Source organism: Mya arenaria, chromosome 9, assembly GCF_026914265.1.
Source record: "Mya arenaria isolate MELC-2E11 chromosome 9, ASM2691426v1".
Lineage (NCBI taxonomy): Eukaryota > Metazoa > Mollusca > Bivalvia > Myida > Myidae > Mya > Mya arenaria.
Genome location: NC_069130.1, coordinates 41,866,000 through 41,887,916, shown reverse-complemented (window position 1 = coordinate 41,887,916; position 21,917 = coordinate 41,866,000). Strand labels below are relative to the sequence as shown.

The following is a 21,917-nucleotide window of genomic DNA, read 5'->3' as shown; positions in this document are numbered from 1 at the left end:
GATCAGCCAAATTCAAACATACCGTAACATGTTCAGTACTTTATTCAATAATATAACATAGTAGATTATAATAATTTCCACAGGTCTATCTATGGCACAATGATGGTTAATGATTACAGCATAACCTAGAACTTAAAAAGAACATATAAAACAAGTTTGATGCATAAAATAATCACTAATGTTTCTCTTAAAGCTACACTCTCACAGATTTAATGTTTTTACAACTTAATGAAAGTTTCAAAGTACATCAAACATGAAAATCGATAGGAGATAAATGCAGTACTATAAATAAAATACATACATGCAAAGACACATAGATCATAATATATCCACATTAAACACATTTTTTAAAGATGCACTCTTACTCCCAAAAAAGATTTACCACTACTAATACTATTGTTTTAATATTGCGAAAAGGATGAATGAATGTTGAAAGCAATGGTTCTCATGAAGGATACCGAGTTTGATTTGAAAGAAATGTGCATGAAACATGGTGTATCTACCTTATGAGACTATTAAAGTAGATCACAGTAAATCTTTTAGCATTCACCAATCATTTAATATTATTGCGTTTTCTGTTATTAAATACAGGGTTACAAACTTGTTACCAGTAATAAATATGTTCCATCAATGCATTATTTAGGTTTATCACTCAAAATGTATGTTTGTTATACATGTGTATGCATTGATTTTGAATAAGAGTGTCACTTTAACAATTAATTTGATTTAATAATTACCTGACAAGAATTAGATGGAGCTTAAGAATATGGAATTTTAAAAAATAATAAAGCAATACATTTTCATAAAATCAAAAGGCAGCAACAACAGTCACAGTGTGTTTTAGCATGTGCTATTTAAAACAATCCCTCAATATGTTCCAACTCGTACCCTACACATATAAAATACAAGTTGTAGTTAAAGACAAATTCATGGTAAGTAAACAGCTACAAATTTAAAAGAAGTGATACTCTTATTCAAATTTACATTTTTCATTTTTTTAACAATGTATCTTCTTACATAATGATGTAATATGTGCTTGTCAAAAGCAATAGAAAAATCAATTTAAAAAGTAAACAAGAATCGTGATGTGACAATACTTGTTTTGTTAATGATTGGCAGAAGAAATTCAGTTTCAACTGCTGTCTTCTATTTTTGTAACAGTGACCTAGATCCTATGGGCCCAAAACACAATCTCATGGAAGTTCTCAATAAACTCTTCCTATATATCAAGTTTGGTCACAGTATATCAACCATAACTTAGGTTATTCAGTACCAAAAAGTAATAATTTTTAGTAACAGTGACATTGACCCTAAGGGAACCAAGGCATTCAAATGAAAGCTCTCCATTAACTTGTCATATATACCAAGTTTGGTCACACATTGTCACCCCTTACTTATTCAGTACTAACTATATTTGTACTTTTCAGCAATACTGACTTTGACCTAGATCATAACCCAAAACACAATAAAAAGTCTGTATGAACTTTCATATAAACCAAGTTTGGTCACAATATGTCGACCTTTAAGTTAATCAATACCAGTTCTTTTGCTTTTAATAGTAACTTTGACCTTTATCTTGATCCTAGAAGCCTAAAACGCAATCTCATGAAAGGTCTTCATAAACGCTTCCTACGAAGTTTGGTCACTATATGTCAAAATTATTTTACACATAAGGTGACTTTGAAGACCCGACCACCAGCCCGCCCAAACAATTAGCTTTCAAAAACCCTGTTAAGAATATATAAATGTGCCTGACATAAGAAATAAAAATGAAAAAAGGGCAAAAAGGAAAAAAGGGCAATAATTTGTATTTAGGGTTAAAATGGAGTTATGTCACCTTATTGTAAGATGTTCATCATTAATTGTGCAAAGTATTAAGTCCATGAATGAAGGGTATTGAAGTATTAACCTCATTATAAATGTAATGACCCTGAACAACTGTATGGAGTATTAAGTGACTTTAATGAAGGGTTTTTCAGTTATAAGTGAAAATCCCAACTTGCTCTTAAACTTTAACCGGACGCTAAAGCCAAAGCAGATGCTGAGGCGAGTAGTATAGCCCTCCTTAAGTTATTATTCAAATAGTCCAGCTAAAAATGTTCATAAGGGCTATTCCATTTAAAAATATAACCACTGGAGGGAAGGCATTTATTAAGTTTTTATGCCAACCCCATACAAAAGCAAATGTGCCTTTTGGGGTGCAAATTAGCAAAAAAGCCCACCCATATATTATTAAAAAATCTGCCAAACCCGGTGGTTATATGTTTTAGAAGAATAGCCCTAAGTGTTAATTACACTAAATATCGCCTTATTACAGCTTTGTTATTGACTTAAGACATGAGATGTTTATAAATGTATATTAGAGAGGTCCAATATCTACCATTTTTGTTTAAGTCCCAGTCTAATCAAGACATCAAACTGGTATGTACTGGTACTCCCATATTTTATTGAAATGATTCCCTTAACACCCTTATCTCTGTTACTTAAAAATACAGTTGTCATAACAGAGCCTGTCCTCTTTAAGTCCACATTGGCAGTGAGATTAAATTAAAATGTGATTCTGTTCATTCTTCTTCAAACAGCATTCATCGTGAATCTCAGACATCTTCAATCTATTGGAAATAGAAAGAAGACCTTCATAGAAATTATTTCCATTTTCAGTTTTATGTATTTCATCATTATGGCTATTAAATAATAGTACAAATAATATCAAATTATTATAAAGATGATTTTGACTTCAGTCATCATCAATGCATCTAATCCATCAACATTATACTATCCTTTTACAATTGACATTTTTTTTTAAATATATATATATATATATATATAAATACTGAATGTCTAATAAACATTACCTGTAAAAGTCTCATGACTTGCACCCATATCTGTTTTAACTGAGTCTGTATCTGAAAAGAGTGCATAAAATCAAAGCTTCACATACAAATAAGCTTCATGTAATAAAGAAATATATAGATGCTATGAAGACAAACATGCACTTATAATAAACTAGAGGCCCAAAAGGGCCTATGTTCTACTGGCTGGGTTTGTGTGGTCAACATCACTGTTTTCGAAAAGAACCAGCCCCTTATGGATTCTGAATACTCATTTTTTCATACTATCAAGGCCCATAATCTTATCATTTCAAGGTTTTTCGAAAGGAACCGAGCTCTAATGGATATCCAAATACTGTACAAGTTTCATCAAGATACAATCAAAACTGAAGACTGTTTCTTGTTAACCAGCAATTGTTTACTGACACACTGATTTTTTTACTATCAAGGCCCATAATCTAGGCATGCATGGGCGGATCTGGCTGGTTTTCAAAAGGAACCGAGCTCTTATGGATATGTAGATACTGTTCAAGTTTCATCGAGATACAATCAAAACTGAAGGCTGTATCGTGTTAACAAGCAATTGCTTACTGACACACTGATTTTTTATACTATCAAGGCCCATAATCTAGGCATGCATGGGCGGATCTGGCTGGTTTTCAAAAGGAACCGAGCTCTTATGGATATGTAAATACTGTACAAGTTTCATCAAGATACAATCAAAACTGAAGGCTGTATCGTGTTAATGAGCAATTGTTTACATGATTTTTTTATACTATCAAGGCCTATAATCTAGGCATGCATGGGCAGATCTGGCTGGTTTTCGAAAGGAACCAAGCTCTAATGGATATGTAGATACTGTACAAGTTTCATCAAGATACAATCAAAACTGAAGGCTGTATCGAGTTAACGTGGAATTGATTACAGACGCACGGACGCACATACTACGTACACACTACCATCGCATAAGACTAAAAGACTAAACAATAAACCAGTCCATTAGTTGAAAAATTAAATTTTATGATTTGTAATGTTCAGTCAACATTTAATGTATTGAACAATCTCATGATTGTTTAACATGTTAACTTATTAGGAATTAAATATCCAGTTAATAAACATATTATTCTTTGGGTTTAATTGCTGTAACGTTTGTTATTCAAATTAAATGACGCAACATGTTCAAATTGTCAATTCAGCCCATTTCTAAATTTACCATTACCTGGTATGTTTGAATTGTGTTGACCAGGTGGATGAGGTTAATGGAGCAATGGATGATAAAGCGGCTGACTGCGAGTGCTGACATCTCTAGGCTTCAGGAACTGATTCAGAAAATTAATTGAAATTAATTCGTCTTGTATATATTTATGTTTTTTTTAAAAAAAAACATAATGTCATTGCTTTTAAAGTATAAGCATGACAGCAAAAACAAATACTATAAATAAGCATATATATGAGAGACTGTCCAAATTTCATTAATCTGCACATTTGTAGAATTCATCATGAAAACTGGGCACATAATATTTCTTCTTTATATCTGAAGTTATTATGTGTGGAGTTAACTGTATTACAAAAATTGTAATCAGATTTTGACTAGATTATGTACTGAACACATATGCCATGTAATAAAATAAAACTATGCCCTACATTGCTGTTTCAGTTCTTGTTTGGAGCACACCCAATATCAATGCAAAAGCTGCATCGCACATTTTTGTTCAAGATACATGTTTACAAGCGGCGCCATGTATAAGGCATTTTGATTAAAAAAAAATTCCTTTTGTAAGTAAATGATTGAGCAAAGGAATGAAATGACATACAGAATTATCATATCAACATTACAACAAGTTTATAATATTACTTGTTTTCCTACCACAGATTCTTCATGTTCTTTATGAAAAAGAAATTAAGAAAGTAGTGTTCATACATTTTGAATTTTTAATCCAGTGTTCTTTCTTACAATGAATGTAGTCAAATTATGTAGGGTTAAAGTATGTAATTGCATTGAAAACATGAGAAAACTAATGGGACATAAATCAATAAAAAAATTATGTGCCTGTGACAATCCTTTAAAAGAAAAAAGTTTGGAAGAAATTTATATACATAGAAAAAACATGATTATTTCATTTGTAGTACCAGTAATTCTTTTGCAAGGCCCAGAATCACGCAATGCATATCATTTGGTAAACAGCACATTTTTCATACATGTGGGAAAAGGCTGTGACCTGTACTTTTGTTTTAAACTAATATACGATACATTTAAGGAGGTTGCAATTATAAGTAACTTTTACTTCAATGAAATCAGCTCGGGTTCATATATAAATCAGAAGAAGAAAGATACAGAAAACAAAATGTTATATACTTAATACTCTGTGTACAGCACTGATGATGATTGAATAACTGGTTATATACAAAACATTCCATATAATTTACATTGCATCAGGGGCCCACCATCATCTTCAGTTCAAGGGGTTTCATGCGCTGCAGAGCCTTGACTTGTGCAAGCTGCTATTGCCCTTCTCTCCATTTCTATCTCATTGGCTGCAGGCTGAAATTTTTTGGTCTGCTTAGCACATCATAGCCACTTGGCAGAAGGTGGAATGAATTAATATTAACTTCAGTTATTATTATATGCAGTTATGAAAGAAAACTATCCAATGTTCTTCTATTACTTTTGATGAAAGGTTCTCTTCAAAGGACAAAAATGATAATCACAATTCTAATTGAAAAATATTTATAAGTCATTACATACATGTATATGTGTACCTTTTTTTCTTACAACAAGAAGTCTGCACAGTTCAAACATTTATATGTTCTTAATGGTGTTACTTGGGATGCCTCCTAGGATGGCTCAAGGCACCTGCAGAGAAACAATACTTGTCAGATAGAATATGCATTCAAAGATAAAACATTGGTTTATACACTCTTTTTTTTATCTCACTATTTGGACCAAATATAATACCATAGTTTTATGATAAATATTAAGTTTATCTTTAAAGTTCTTCCAACATAGATGTATATTTATCCATATAAAGCACATAAACAAGGCAACCTGAAACTTAAGGATTTGATAAGAAATCCTCAAGTTAGTAAGCAGACAAAGTTAATTTGGCAATATTTCGACACGTTGGTTTGAGTCTATTTGTCAATTAATGAAATAAACAAATGTATGGTATAAAAATACAATCAGACAACAGGTGGGATTTTTCTTGTTGCTTGTGAAAAAATACAAACTGAAAGTACTTAATCTGTTGTTTAATAAAATACCTTCTTTTTCATCAGAGGATTGATAATTATAAATCTAAGACAATGTTAAACATTGCATTATCACTAGTGTACGAGAATGATGAAATATAGGCTATATTTCAAGCAACTCCAGTTATACCCCATCCCCTAAAGATCAGCCAGTGTTATATACTAGTACCTCTTCTTGACTTTAAGCTGAGAACAGTCATTCACTTTTTTTCCTTTTCTTCTTTATGCAACAAAGTTGGTATCAGTAGTTCAAATAAAATTAAGTGCACATTACACATTTAATATTACAAAATATTTGAATTTGCTTGACACATCTACTCTAGCTGTTAAATACATACATGTGGTTTACTTGTAACATTTTTGCTACCAGTAATAATCAAATATATTATCAGCTTCAACAGGTTATAATTTTCACCTACTGTAAAACCATAATATACCACTACTATTTTGCAAATATGTTGGTCAGTCAATAAAAGTTGATTTGCACTACATCTGAGTGCAATTATTGTTTGTATCCGAATTTTAGGTTTTTAATTTTGTCTTCTTTGATCCAACAATCTGATCAATTCATCAAAAAATGAAACAAGAGGGCCATGATAGCCCTAAATCGCTCACCTGAGTAAAAGAGTTTAACCTTTGTTATTAATATAGCTTGTTTCTCAAAGAATATTGAACAAGAGCTGTCAAAGTATGTGACAAATGCCCCCCAATGTGACATTGATCTATGTTCAAGTACATAAAAAGTTGATCTTGCCTTTATGTGTCAAATACATATTGCAAGTTATATTAAATTGCCTCTGAGCATAGAAAAAAACCCAATCATACTAAATGACAGCCAACACTCTTTATGTCCTCATATTCAGCATTCCATTGTGAATAAACACTTAGTGTATCTTTCACCTTAGAGGTAGGGACATGGGTCTTGCACACGACACGTTGTCTTGGTATGTCAAAAACATATGGCAAGTCATTTTAAAATTTGTCCATATAAGAGTAAGTCACAGCGCGGACACGACAGCCTATATTTTCCTTCAGGTTGCCATGGCAACCAGAGTTCTGCATGGAATTCATTTTTTTATACAATTTTGAAAAGCACCAACCAAGGATCATTCCTATGAAGTTTCATCAAAATTGTCCAAGCGGTTTAGGAGAAGAAGATGATTGTAACCAATTGTTGACACTTTTCCTTTAGGTTGCCATGTCAACCAGAGTTCTACATGGAATTAATTTCTTTGAACAATTTTGAAAAAGCACCAACCAAGGATCATTCCTATGAAGTTTCATCAAAATTGTCAAAGCGGTTTAGGAGAAGAAGATGATTATAACCAATTGTTGACATTTTTCTTTAGGTTGCCATGGCAACCGGGCCAAACAAAATTATGTGAACAAATTTAAGAGAGGTCCATGCAAGGACACTTCAAACCAAATTTGCTGAAGATCTATCAAGGGGTTTAGGAGAAGAAAATGTTAAGTTATTTTTACTGATTTTAGCTCTGGTTGCCCTTAAAAGGGGCCAAACAAAATTATTTGAAAAGACCTGACAGAGGCCCATGCTAAGATGCTTCAGACTTGAAGATCCATCAAGCAGTTAATAAGATCAAGTTGTTTAAAGGTTTTTCTATTTTTTGCTCTGGTGACCCCTAAAAGGGGCCAAACAAAACCATTTGAACAAAGTTGAGAGAGGACCATGTAAGGATGCTACATATCAAGTATGGAGTCATTCTGACCTTTACTTTCAGAGGAAAAGATGTTTAAGTGACAAGACAATGTAAAAACAAATGACCCCTGAGCAAGGCCATTTTGACCCCGGGACAATAATTTGAATACCTTTGGTGTAGGTCCACTAGGTAACACTATATACCAAATATGAAAGCTCAAGGTCTTATATTTTGGAGAAGAGGATTTTTAAAGTTTTATTATATAAGACTATATAAAAATATTGAAAACCTAAGCCTATGAACACGGGGCGTGGCCAATTTTGACCCCAGGGCTAAAGTTTGAACAATCTTAATAGTGGTCCGATAAACAATGCTTCATACCAAATATCTAAGGCCTTCGCCTTTTGGTTTCGGAGAAGAAGATTTTATAAGTTTTCATCATATACATATATAAGGAAACCCATGACCGCCTGGGTGGGGCCATTTTTTGACCCCAGGGCCAAAGATTGAACAATATTGGTACAAGTCAACTAGATGATATATCATGCCAAATATCTAAGCTCTTGTCACTAATTGATTTTACGTGTGTATCTATATATGTATATTTGTTATTAATTGTTGTATGTGGCCCATATTGAAAATTGGTATGTGTACTAAATATGTTATCCAGTTTAAATTAAGACGTTACTTGTCTTTGTGAGTTCGGAGAAGATTTTTTAAGTTTTCACTATAACACATATAGAGAAAACCCATCAGCCCCGGGGTGTGGCTAATTTTGACCCCAGGGCCATAATTTGAACAAACTTTGTAGAGGTCCACTAGACGATGAATGATGCCAAATATCTAAGCTCTAAGCCACGTAAGTTCAGAGGAGATGATTTTTGAAGTTTTCACTATAAACATATAGAGAAAACCCATGACCCCCGAAGGGGGTGGGGCCAATTTTGACCCCAAGGCCATAATTTGAACAATCTTTGTAGAGGTCCACTAGACGATGAATCATGCCAAATATCTAAGCTCTAGTCCAAGTAAGTTCAGAGGAGAAGATTTTTGAAGTTTTAACTATAAACATATAGAGAATACCCTAACCCCCTTGGAAGGGGCCAATTTTGACCCCAAGGCCATAATTTGAACAATCTTTGTAGAGGTCCACTAGACGATGAATCAAGCCAAATATCTAAGCTCTAAGCAACGTAAGTTCAGAGGAGATTTTTGATTTTTTTTTTAATATAAACATATAGAGAAAACCCATGACCACCCAGGGGCGGGGCCAATTTTGACCACAGGGCCATAATTTGAACAATCTTTGTAGAGGTCCACTAGACGATGAATCATGCCAAATATCTAAGCTCTAGTCCAAGTAAGTTAAGAGGAGAAGATTTTTGAAGTTTTAACTATAAACATATCAAATATACCCATATCAAATATACCCATGACCCCCCGGGGCGGGGCCAATTTTGACCCCAAGGCCATAATTTGAACAATCTTTGTCGAGGTCCACTTGACGATGAATCATGCCAAATATCTAAGCTCTAGTCCAAGTAAGTTCAGAGGAGAAGATTTTTGAAGTTTTAACTATAAACATATAGAGAATACCCTAACCCCCTTGGGCGGGGCCAATTTTGACCCCAAGGCCATTATTTGAACAATCTTTGTAAAGGTCCACTAGACGATGAATCATGCCAAATATCTAAGCTCTAGTCCAAGTAAGTTCAGAGGAGAAGATTTTTGAAGTTTTAACTATAAACATATAGAGCATACCCCTGACCCCCCGGGGCGGTGCCAATTTTGACCCCAGGGCCATAATTTGAACAAACTTTGTAGAGGTCCACTAGACGATAAATCATGACAAATATCTAAGCTCTAGACCAAGTAAGTTCAGAGGAGAAGATTTTTGAAGTTTTCACTATAAACATATAGAGAAAACCCATGACCCCCCGAGGCGGGGCCAATTTTGACCCAAGGGCCATAATTTGAACAATCTTGGTAGAGGACCATTTGGTGATCCTACCTACCATGTATCAACGGCCTAAGCCTTGTGGTTTGGGAGAAGAAGATTTTCCTTTCTATTGCCATTGCAACAAGAGTTCTGCATGGAATTCAATTCTTTGAACAATTTTCAAAGGGGACCACCCAAGGAACATTCCTGTGAAGTTTGGATGAAATTGGCTAAGCGGTTTCTGAGGAGATGTCGTTTAAAGTAAAAGTTTACGGACGGACGGACGCCGGACGGACGCCGGACAAATTGTGATCACAAAAGCTCACCTTGTCACTATGTGACAGGTGAGCTAATAAATTTTAAGTGTTCTTTATCTTCTTCCTAAATAATGCATTTATGGTGAGTGCTAAAGATTAACTGTGATCTACTATGGTCTCATTGAAATACTGTGATTTCTGCACCTTTCTGTTAATTAAACTTGGTACTTTATACATGAAAACCATGGATTTAAACATTTTTTCATACATTTGGTATATAATTTTTTTTGTATTAATTGTGATAAATCTTATTTGGGAGAAAGAGTGTGCCTAGTTTATCATGCGGCTTTTTTTTTTCCAAAGTTTACAAGCAAACTTAAAAGAAAAACATACAAGTACTTTACATAAATGATAAGCATTCTTAGGATAGCATTAAGCCAGTTAATATCCTCACAAGAGACAATGCTCATCAAGGAATATAAATGCATAGGAGTGATTCAAGAAAGTTAGCAATCATCTTTGATTTTGTCAAATCAAATATAGAAATCTCACTTTCAGATAGCTTTGAACATAACTGTAAACGAGAAGTTGAGCTAGACACAGGAACGGACAGTGCGATTTTAATATTTTTCACTCTCGGGGGGTGGGGATAAATTGGTTTTACATTAACTTACCCATAAGAACTCAGGCCAAAGAACATTTGGATTCCTCTTCACAAAGGATGGTGGGAATGAAAGATGGTGTGTACTGTCCCTTCTGATGCACTGTATACAGGAATGATACATGTCTATTAATCATTGTTATCACTAACTTCATGAAACATGGCTTGAAACTGGCCAATTTCAGCACAATTAAGAGAAAAAATATATATTTATATGACCATAGAGAAATTGTTTGTATTTTGAAAGTCATTTTGAAACTCATATTCTTCACAAAATTGCATTGTCCATTCATTTTCACTTAAGGCTTGATGGGATAAAATAGTTATGAAACTATACCCGATGTAAATAAGTCATTGCCTTAACATAAAAGTAAGTACCTAAACTGGTAAATAATCCATTGAAAAGAACTTATATTGATACTTGGCTCCAAATGTAATCTTCTGTAAAAATCAACCTTGCCTTTGTTAGCATAACCCTGGATCTTTCCTATGATGTTCCATCCTGAACATACTTCGGCTTGCACCATTCTGGAAATGCGGACAATGGGCCTGTAACAATTCAAAACAAAATTTTACAACTATAATATTAAATTGGCTGCAGTAGTGCATACAAAATGGGGTGGGGCATCATTTCAAGATCTGTTCAAAGACACAATTAAATCAGTGCCTGAATGTACAACAAGGCAATCCAAAGGACAGCTATATCCCCTGCTGTTGTTTTTTAAGTATATTTTGTTTTTTTCTCACAACCTGAAATAACATTCTCGGATATCTGAACATAAGGATATTTGTTATTCATATTGTGTGTACTAAGTGTAGGACCTTTAAATGTTAGATGTGACCTTTACCATTGAGTTATGGACACAGGTCAAGGTCACTGCAAATCATCTCAATGAGGACACGTTTCTACCAGGTAATATGGTAATCCATTCCTGCAAGTTATACCCCAGACACGAGCATGTGTACTATGGCCTTTAAATGTCAGATGTGACCTTGAACATTGAGGTTCGGACCTGGGTCAAGGTCACTCCACATCATCTCAATGACAACATTTGTAAAAAGTTATATGGTACCCATCAATGCATAATTAAGTTATTGTGCAGACTTGAGCATGTGAACTCTGACCTTTATATGTCTTGTGTTACCTTGACCTTTGAAATATGGACCCGATCAAGTTCACTGCACATCGTCTCAATAAGGACAACATTTGTACCAAGGAAAATGGTAATCCATTAATGCATAAGTAAGTTAAAGCCCGGACACGAAATGTTATGGACAGACAGACGGACGAAATACATTCCTATAATCCTCTCCCCACTCTGTTGCAGGGGAATAAAATCAGAAACTTTTAGGTACTGAGTATCAGTGAAAGTGGCTTAAACATTGGCTTTCAAGGGGCTTTCTCACGTAAGAAAAGTAAGATGCTGGGTTTCAAAATTGGCCATGCGGGTTTGAACCCGGTCTCCGACACATTTTTTTTATATCAAAGGGGTTACACATTCTATTCGATAATTGTCCTAAGAAAAAAAAATGTGCACCAATCTTTGACACAGTCCCTTTAAGGACCAGACATCAGATGGTCAAAAAACCCAGTAACTTCCCCAAAACAGCATAGAAATGTCCATGTGAGCTACCATGAGGCAGATCATATATAATGAAGATAAACACAACACTTATGTCACATCACTGACATCAGCACAGTTTACCTGTTTAGAAATAGCACATAATGGGTTCCCAGTTAAAATGGAATAATATGACCTTGCAAGTCATGTGATCATTTCATATATTAAACTGTCAACTTTAAAGCATTGTAGCAATACATATTGCCCGGAATTAACATAACTGGGTTATCCCATGCCGGTACAAATAAAACATGAATTTCTAGCTATTGAAATGCATGTAACAGTCCAATGACTCTATTGTTTCCGAAGTAACGTGTATATATTACAACGGTTTAATTTTGTTTGGACCGGAGGATTAGGTTGGGAAAACCAGAATAGCTATAATTCCGGGCTACAACTATTTGCTGTGACTTTCAGCAGAGTAGACCTTCACTGTGACTATGTCGTGACTAGCCTTTCAGTATACTAACCAAATCTGTGATATTTATATATATGCAAATTATATAGATGAAAAGCATTCCTTTGGCTGCCATTTTAGAGCACCTGCTGACACTGTATGGAAACACCAAACCTAACTGTACCCAAAGACAATGCAATAATATTTCCCATAATTGGGTATTGGAACCATGAGTTCACTGGACCATTTTATTGACTTTTACAGCAGGGTATGTATTGATCTGTAATTCATTTTTTTTTCACAACAATATATAAAAGTTATGTAAATTCTAGACAATATTTTTAATTGTGTGCAATTGTATTATGCAGTGTCCCTTTAAAAAATTAATAGTTTCATATCTAAATCATGCTCCAGTAAGAGTACTTGGATTTGTATCAACGCTGTTAATAAAACAGTACTGTCATATAATGAATACCACTGACACCAAAATGTATGATTTAGGTGTATAAATAGTGTTTTCGTTTACTAAATGTGTGTCTGTTTTGATGGATTTTTTGTAACTGTTTGAACAAACAAATTTTGGTCGTTAGCTAGTAAAAAGGAGTATAAACATTGTTTCACTAAAAGCAATATATAGGTACCTTATGACTTGATATCAATATTATTCAAGTTTGAAGTGTGTGTGGACATTTTTTAAAAAAAAGAAAAGATTACTATCTTTTGACTTTTCAATATTATAACCCTAGAGGGTATTTAGCCTTTCTCGTATGCAAGGCTCACACCTGTCATTTTTCGGCTGTGAATTTTAACAAATTCACAGACAGGCTAAAAAACAGACATTTTTTTCAAGTATTCTGTTTGTCATGTATATAGTTTACTATGGAAAATTCATCCCTCAAACTGTCTGAAGAGTGACAATTTTAAATTTTTGAAAAAGATGATCACACAAGTTAAATTGCACCAGTCAATTGTAACAACAAATTCCCAGGTCTGGGGTGAAAAAAAGCGTGGTAACCAATAACTGGTGCATTGCATGCCACTTCCAGGAGACAGAATTGTCATATTCGGAGGCAATTGTGCAGAGACCATGAAAAATACCGTCATGTTTACATGTTGAAATTAGACTTGGAAGATAAACAAGCCCGAATGCTATATTTAACATCAACACCTTGAGACAACCACCTTATAAAATAGAAAAAGATGAAATCAAAGCTTGTGTGTATACATCGTTAATAATGAATGAACAATCCAGAAAAAGTCTAAACCATTTTTTATTGGAATTAAATGTGCAAAGAATCATAATAAACATAAATATTATTTGGATAGTGACAGACTAAAACATGTATTGCATGCAGAGCTGAATACTAGTGATGTCCATACATTCATACTTCTTGATCAATGAGTATGTTTCTTTAGACCTTTTCAAGGGAAACCTATGAAAGTGCATGCACTTATTTCCAACGGGGTCCTTTATCTTTTGCTGAAGGCATGTAGCAAAATGCAGATGTGGGAAACAAGAGTCCGGGTGCAATACCCTAGCTCTTTTACGAAGAGACCCCTTAGTTCCTTCACGGGCTAGTTGTGAAGCACTGATACACAGGGTGCAACTAACCTAGACTAAACCAGTACTGAATACACCACTTTTTCAAGCACTACACTGCCAGGCACCAGACAAGGGAGCTACATGTACTTGTACCAACTTTTAAAGTATTTCAGTAAGAAGTGGCTTGGGAGTTTGAACCCCAACCTCCAACTCCTTAGGCGGACAACTTTACAACTAGGCATTGGAGACAGTTATAGATATCTACCGGCAGTATTTATTTACTGTGACAATTCACAAACATATTTTTTTCATTTCTTAACTCCTGTGTACATGTTTGTAAAAATCAGTTTTTTGGAGCATTTTAAATGTTTGACAACTATTTCCTCATGATAAACTAGAGATTGCTTTTTTGAAAAAGCGCATGTCTCCCCCATTGTGTGGTCGTAGGTGAGAAATAATCAATGATGGATCCCAAAATCAATAGGGGCCATCAACTAGTCATGACTAACTGGCATACCAAGTATGAAGTTCCTGGGTGTAAACGTTCTTGAGTTATTGAGCAGAAACCGGTTCTTCACCTCAAGGTCAGTGACCTTGACCTTTGACCAACTGATTGCAAAATCAACTAGACATCATGACCAACCTCACTTCAAAGTTTGGTGAACCTAGATCAAAGCATTCTCCTGATATTGCACGGAAATATTTTTTTACATTAGAGGTCACAGCGACGTTGACCTTTGACCTTGTGACCCCCCAAAATATAGGAGTTTTCTAAACCTCATGATCAACCTCCCTACCAAGTTTGGTGAACCTAGGTCAAACCATTCTCAAGATATTGAGCGGAAATGTTTTTTACATTGGGGGTCGCCGCGACCTTGACCTTTGACCTAGTGACCCCAAAAACAATAGGGATCTTCTACACCTCATGACCAACCTCCCTACCAAGTTTGGTGAACCTAGGTCAAACCGTTCTCAAGATTTTGAGCAGAAATGTTTTTTATATTGGGGGTCGCCGCAACCTTGACCTTTGACCTAGTGACCCCAAAAACAATAGGGATCCTCTACACCTCACGACCAACCTCCCTACCAAGTTTGGTGAACCTAGGTCAAACCATTCTCAAGATATTGAGCGGAAATGTTTTTTACATTGGGGGTCGCCGCGACCTTGACCTTTGACCTAGTGACCCCAAAAACAATAGGGATCCTCTACACCTCACGATCAACCTCCCTACCAAGTTTGGTGAACCTAGGTCAAACCATTCTCAAGATATTGAGCGGAAATGTTTTTTACATTGGGGGTCGCCGCGACCTTGACCTTTGACCTAGTGACCCCAAAAACAATAGGGATCCTCTACACCTCACGACCAACCTCCCTACCAAGTTTGGTGAACCTAGGTCAAACCATTCTCAAGATATTGAGCGGAAATGTTTTTTACATTGGGGGTCGCCGCGACCTTGACCTTTGACCTAGTGACCCCAAAACAATAGGGATCCTCTACACCTCACGACCAACCTCCCTACCAAGTTTGGTGAACCTAGGTCAAACCATTCTCAAGATATTGAGCGGAAATGTTTTTTACATTGGGGGTCGCCGCGACCTTGACCTTTGACCTAGTGACCCCAAAAACAATAGGGATCCTCTACACCTCACGACCAACCTCCCTACCAAGTTTGGTGAACCTAGGTCAAACCATTCTCAAGATATTGAGCGGAAATGTTTTTTACATTGGGGGTCGCCGCGACCTTGACCTTTGACCTAGTGACCCCAAAAACAATAGGGATCTTCTACACCTCATGACCAACCTCCCTACCAAGTTTGGTGAACCTAGGTCAAACCATTGTCAAGATATTGAGCGGAAATGTTTTTTACATTGGGGGTCGCCGCGACCTTGACCTTTGACCTAGTGACCCCAAAAACAATAGGGATCTTCTACACCTCATGACCAACCTCCCTACCAAGTTTGGTGAACCTAGGTCAAACCATTCTCAAGATATTGAGCGGAAATGTTTTTTACATTGGGGGTCGCCGCGACCTTGACCTTTGACCTAGTGACCCCAAAAACAATAGGGATCTTCTACACCTCATGACCAACCTCCCTACCAAGTTTGGTGATCCTAGGTCATGCGGTTTTCCAGTTATCGATCGGAAACGAAGTGTGACGTACGGACGGACTGACGGACTACCGGACTGACGGACAGGGCAAAAACAATATGTCTCCCCCAGAGAGGGGGAGACATAATTGTTTTATTTTGTCCCATTACATGACAAGCAGCGAACAATGTGGCTCTTACTTCTAAATAGAAGATTCTGATGTTGGTGATGAAATTCACATACCGTGACATCAACTTTCATAAAACCTGTTCTAATAGCCAAATTGCCCACAATAACTTACTGAGATGAAAAGAATTCAAACAGGAGTTATAGAAGGGCAGCTTAAAGAATAATTATGACATTACTGGTTGACCATACGTGGTATATTTCCAAACAGGCTACAAATACTGATCACCTACTAAAACATTGGCCTTTGTTTACCACGATCTACTATGCACCAGTCAATTGTAACCAGGGCCCCCCCCCCCCCCCCGGTCTGACTTTCGGTCCAGCCAACCCCAGGTAAATGCGGGTGGTTATACCCCGGCCAAATGCCCCCACACCCCAGAGACTCCATATAACGCCCAATCTCGTCTTAATATGGCGCTATGACAAAACCACCACGGTCACCTGGAAAGTAAAAACACGGCCCTTTTCCCCGGTATACCCCCAGACCTGGGGGAGCTGTGGTTACAATTGACTGGTGCATTATTTGATGAATACAGGGCTTGCCTTGGTCATAAATTTCATCTTGTTTGTTAAGTACTTTAAAAAAAAATGCCATTTAATGTAAATACACTTAAAAATCATAATGTAGCACATGCGAGAATGACCTCAGAAGATTCATGTGCATTTTTCAGGTTTTGCGGTTATGTTGACCTAACTTCAAGATATTTATAAATATAAATAATCTGAACATTTGAATTGCAATTGTTCCAAAAAACATTTGAGACAATAAATAACTTGAGTGAGGCGTATGCACCAGTCAATTGTAACCACGCCCCCCCCCCTCCAGGTCCGGGGGATAGCGGGGACTGACTTTCGGCCCAGCCAACCGCAGCTAAAATCCCCGCAGGGCGGGGACGAACAGATGGTAAGATCCCCGCCAAATGTCCCCGCCCCCCATGGACCATAGGTATATTTAAAGCGAAGACAAAACCACCGCATTCACCCGGCACTGTGGGGCCACCTGAAAGGTAAAAACACGGCCCATTTCCCCAGCTATCCCTGGTATATACCCCCCCCCCCCGGACCTAGGGGGGCCGTGGTTACAATTGACTGGCGCATTACAGTAGTGTAAAAGTTATTCAAATTATAATTGTATGACCATGCGCGTATTTTCGTTTTTCAAGTATATGGTATATGTGCCCTCCATAGCATAATTTTAATTCGCCTTATTCCAGAAGACCAGAATGCTTTGCGACAAAGGTGACTTCCGGTTTATTTCCGCATTCAATTTCCTAGTTATCGATACGAGTGAAAGGAAGAGCATAATTGGCAAAATAGATTGATAGGTGAGTAAAACCTGTTAGGAACATCAGGTTATACATTTTTCTATAAATTTCTACCGTTTTTTGTAAATGTCAATGAAGTTTTCGACGTTTATACCCAACTTCAGTACACATTTAAGTGGGTGGGGTAAAATAACAAAAGGCTCATAGTAGTTCTCAAAGACTTCAAATACATAATGATTATTATGAAATATGCATTAAATTGTGGTTTGATGAGTTTGTTATTAATTTAAATTAATAATATTTTGCAAATAGTGTGAAATTGTTAAAATATGCAACTTTAAAGCAGTCAAGTAAATGAAGCTTAAAGCATAATGTGATTAAGAAGGGCATTTAAATACTGACTGCTGTGCTGTATATAAACAAATATTCAGGTCATAGAATAGCAGCTTATAAATAATGTACTAGTATATTGTAACTATTTAAATATCTGACTGATATTAAAGCTGCATTCTCACAGATTAAACATTTTGACAACTGTTTTATTTATTGTCTTCGAACGAGCCAATTTATTCAAACCTGCACAAAACCAGTAATATAAGACTGCTGACAAAACATCGGATCACAGATTTTCATATTTAAAAAAAATATTTTAATGCATTTTTCTTAAACCGTTAGTAACGTTTTTAAAATTAGCCATAAAATTATAATTTTCAAATGCAGCTTTAACAGCCTCTTTAGAGTGATTTATATTTTTATTTTTCTGGCTAACTTGGATGATGATGAAACTATTTTATTCAATTTCAGAGATGTCCATTCCGGATGTTTGAGTCAGCCAAGTTGATGCTCAACAGGAGTAGGCAGTTGATACCATTAATCTGATAGCACCTGCTATATCAGTGGTTTTACAAGATATTTTTGTTCAAAACACAAGAGACTGGATTCGGTTCAAGAACAGAGATAAAGTAAATGAAGTGTGTCAATATGAATGAAAACTTTCCTTGACCTATCAAGTTACTTTAGTATTTTTATAGTCAATAAGCCCAGGTGTCGTTAGCGTACAGTAGGACGAATATTTTCTTGGCCCCAATTCAAACAGCCTTGAGGTTTAAATGAAACTTGGTACACATGCAAATTTTCAGAAACAGTAGGCTCATGTCCAGCAAGATCATACATAATATTTCAACACTTGAATGATTAAATACATCTGCTGCTATGTATTCAAATTTCCATTATAACTAAGATTGTTCATCATTGTAAATATAGTGCTCAAGTCTAAAGCTGTATTCTCACAGACTGACCGTTTTGACAAAAAAAATGTCTGAAAACCAGTGATATAAGATTGCTGATAGAAGATCAGGAAACATTTTTAGATATCTGGACTGTTTTGACAAAAAAATGTCTGAAAACCAGTGATATAAGATTGCTGATAGAAGATCAGATAACATTTTTACATATCTTTGTTTGAAAATTGATATTTATGGTTAGAAGCGTTACTAAAGCTTTAAGAAAATGGAGTCTTTTGACAGTGTTTCAAACAACTGAGATCTGTTCTACTGTGAATCATTTTATATGATTGACTGAATTGAAAGCAATGATACCAAAATCAGTTAATCTGTGAGATTGCAGTTTTAAAGGTGCAGGTCCCTTAAGATCAGTTGGCAGAAGATCTCATCATATTTAATGAAGAATCATATATTCAATGATGCAATTCAACTTATTCATTTTGATTAGAATCATCATATTATGAACACCATGAGCTCTGAATTTTTATGACAAATTTATCATATCTGTAGAAAATGTTTGATACTATCATACAAATTTATAGCAAAACAAACAGAATTAATATTTATTTAAATATCTATAAAAAGAGTTGTTCATATAATAAAACATGATGATGCACATTTTAAATGTAAGTACAAGGACATAAAAAAATATTTAATCTATATTATTATTGAATAATAATATCTCTTATGATAATAATAATAGTTATAAGTGTTAGATACTAAGCACTTAACATATTATACATTACATGTATGAATATCAATAATAATGTTCAGTCAAAAAACAACAGTTCAACCAACAAAAGAGATCCAACAAGTACTAGCAATGGGAATCCAACCAATATGACCTGACAACCTACAGTAGCTGTTCAATCATCACTTCATTGCGTTCAAATCAGGCTCAACTAGATAGCCATCCATTAAATACAGTCCAATCAACACTTGTGGTCAAACCAACACTTCTTGTCCATCCATTAAAAGTTGTTCAACCAAAAATGTAAATCAACTGAGTATAGCTATCCGATAAACAATAGCTGTATATCCAACAGTGATTCAAATAACACTAGTTGTCCATCACACATTCTGTCCAACAAGCAGTCCAAACAACACTGATGGTCCAACCAACACTTCCGGTCCAACCATTTATAATTGTTCAACCAACACGTATGGCCCATCCAATATAGTGTCCAGTAAGCAATAGATGCCCAACCAACAATAGTGTTTCAACAGGCACTAGCTGTCCATCACGTTGCTACCAATCTAGCAGCCCAACCAATTGTAGTGATGTTCTTCATTGATAGTAATGATCTCAGAAGATAACATCCGCATATTTGAATCATATCTGTAAAGAAAGGAATGGAACATAAAAAGTATATTTTTTATAAAAAAGGTAAGTTACTCTCAGACTTATTTATGGATGGGTTTTAAGACAATCTGGACCCCGATTTAATTCCAGGCCTGGGTGTATGCGACTATTTGGGTGGCCATCATAATATTTAAACATAACTAACTAGTAACAAATCATTCAGAAGACTACACATGTGACAGCATGACATAATTACTCTTTCTAAGTAAAATGTTTATTACATAGTAATAAAATACACCGAGCAGTATAAATATCATAATCTATATTGATGATGATTTATATATGTTCATTCATAAGACTATTACATACAGTAGTTATACCTGGTAATGTATAGATTCCTCATTATAGATTATGACAGTCAGATAGCAAAACAAACTAATATATTATTTGTGTTAATTTTCAAAACAAATGTTTAAGAATAGATGATAATTATTTGTTGTTAATAATATTCCAATAAGAATAATAACCGCAGTCTTTTCTGAACCATCTACCCCACCCACCAGAACTAACTGTCCAGGTAAACAGTCAAGCGATTTATAACTCATGACATTCAAATAATATCACAATAATCTTATATAAAATCATTAAAATGACAAATCTAATAAAAATAAATAAATTATAACAAACCTGGAATGATAATTAGTCCGTATTAATCGCTGTTATTATACTTCGTTATAACCCGGAAATAAACCGGAAGTCACCATGCCGCAAAGGATTATAGTATATTGGAAAGTCGAGACATTTTGTGATTTTCTTTCCATAAAATGAACGATTTTTTTACATAAAAAAATATTAGATCGGGAATCTGTTGTCACATTAACCAAAGATGTTTATGAAACAGTTTCATACGAAATTTTAACTTACAACAAAAAAGATAAGTGTGGAAAAAAACACTTAAAAAGTGTACGGATTTGTATCCTTAGCCAGTATGTAGTCAAAGTAAAAACAAAAAAAGAACTAACAAATGAAAAACATCAAATATTATTTTGGAATAGGATCGAAACCATTTTCACCGTTGTCTACGACGCTAAACTCAATTCAACAAAGTATTTAAATTACACACATTTAACACCACTTATCTTCTCATAATTTCATACAAACATGCAACCAAGTATATATGCGTAAGTCTCGCTACCGGCAACACATTTCCTTCTACTAGACAGCCATTTTTGTTACAGTCAGCATCACGGTAGTGTAGCACCGCGCATGCCCACACCACGTGACTATTTTAATATTCCATATATGGTAAAAACCGAAAAACTTACCACAGCCTAGTTAGACTTAACCGAAGCTTGTCGGTCCACTATCTTGAACCTTGCCGGAGAATGCCGAGTTGTTACGGTTGACATAGAGGCATGAAAGGCAATCATCTGATAGCTAACTGGGCGGCTAACTCGCCAGCACCCTCGGCCCACGCCACAATTCACACAGTTCTACACAGTGCAAGCAATGGTTTTTACAGATTGAATAGTTTTGTTGTTTAAATGGGAAAAGGGCTGAAATAAATAAGGAAAGTATAACATAAAACTCACATTCCGTAGGGTAATCTTACTTGGATGGAGAAAATG

General features: G+C 35.3%; 1 long non-coding RNA gene across 1 annotated transcript; it reads right to left on the bottom strand.

The window, feature by feature from the left end:
• Positions 1-30: 30 nt before the first annotated feature.
• Positions 31-10,700, bottom strand: LOC128203335 (uncharacterized). Its single transcript, XR_008255927.1, has 6 exons — positions 10,609-10,700; positions 5,592-5,685; positions 5,259-5,373; positions 4,051-4,150; positions 2,856-2,906; positions 31-2,612 (listed from the first exon to the last, which is right to left on the bottom strand). It is a non-coding gene; the product is annotated as an uncharacterized LOC128203335 (long non-coding RNA).
• Between the last annotated feature and the right edge of the window lie 11,217 nt (positions 10,701-21,917).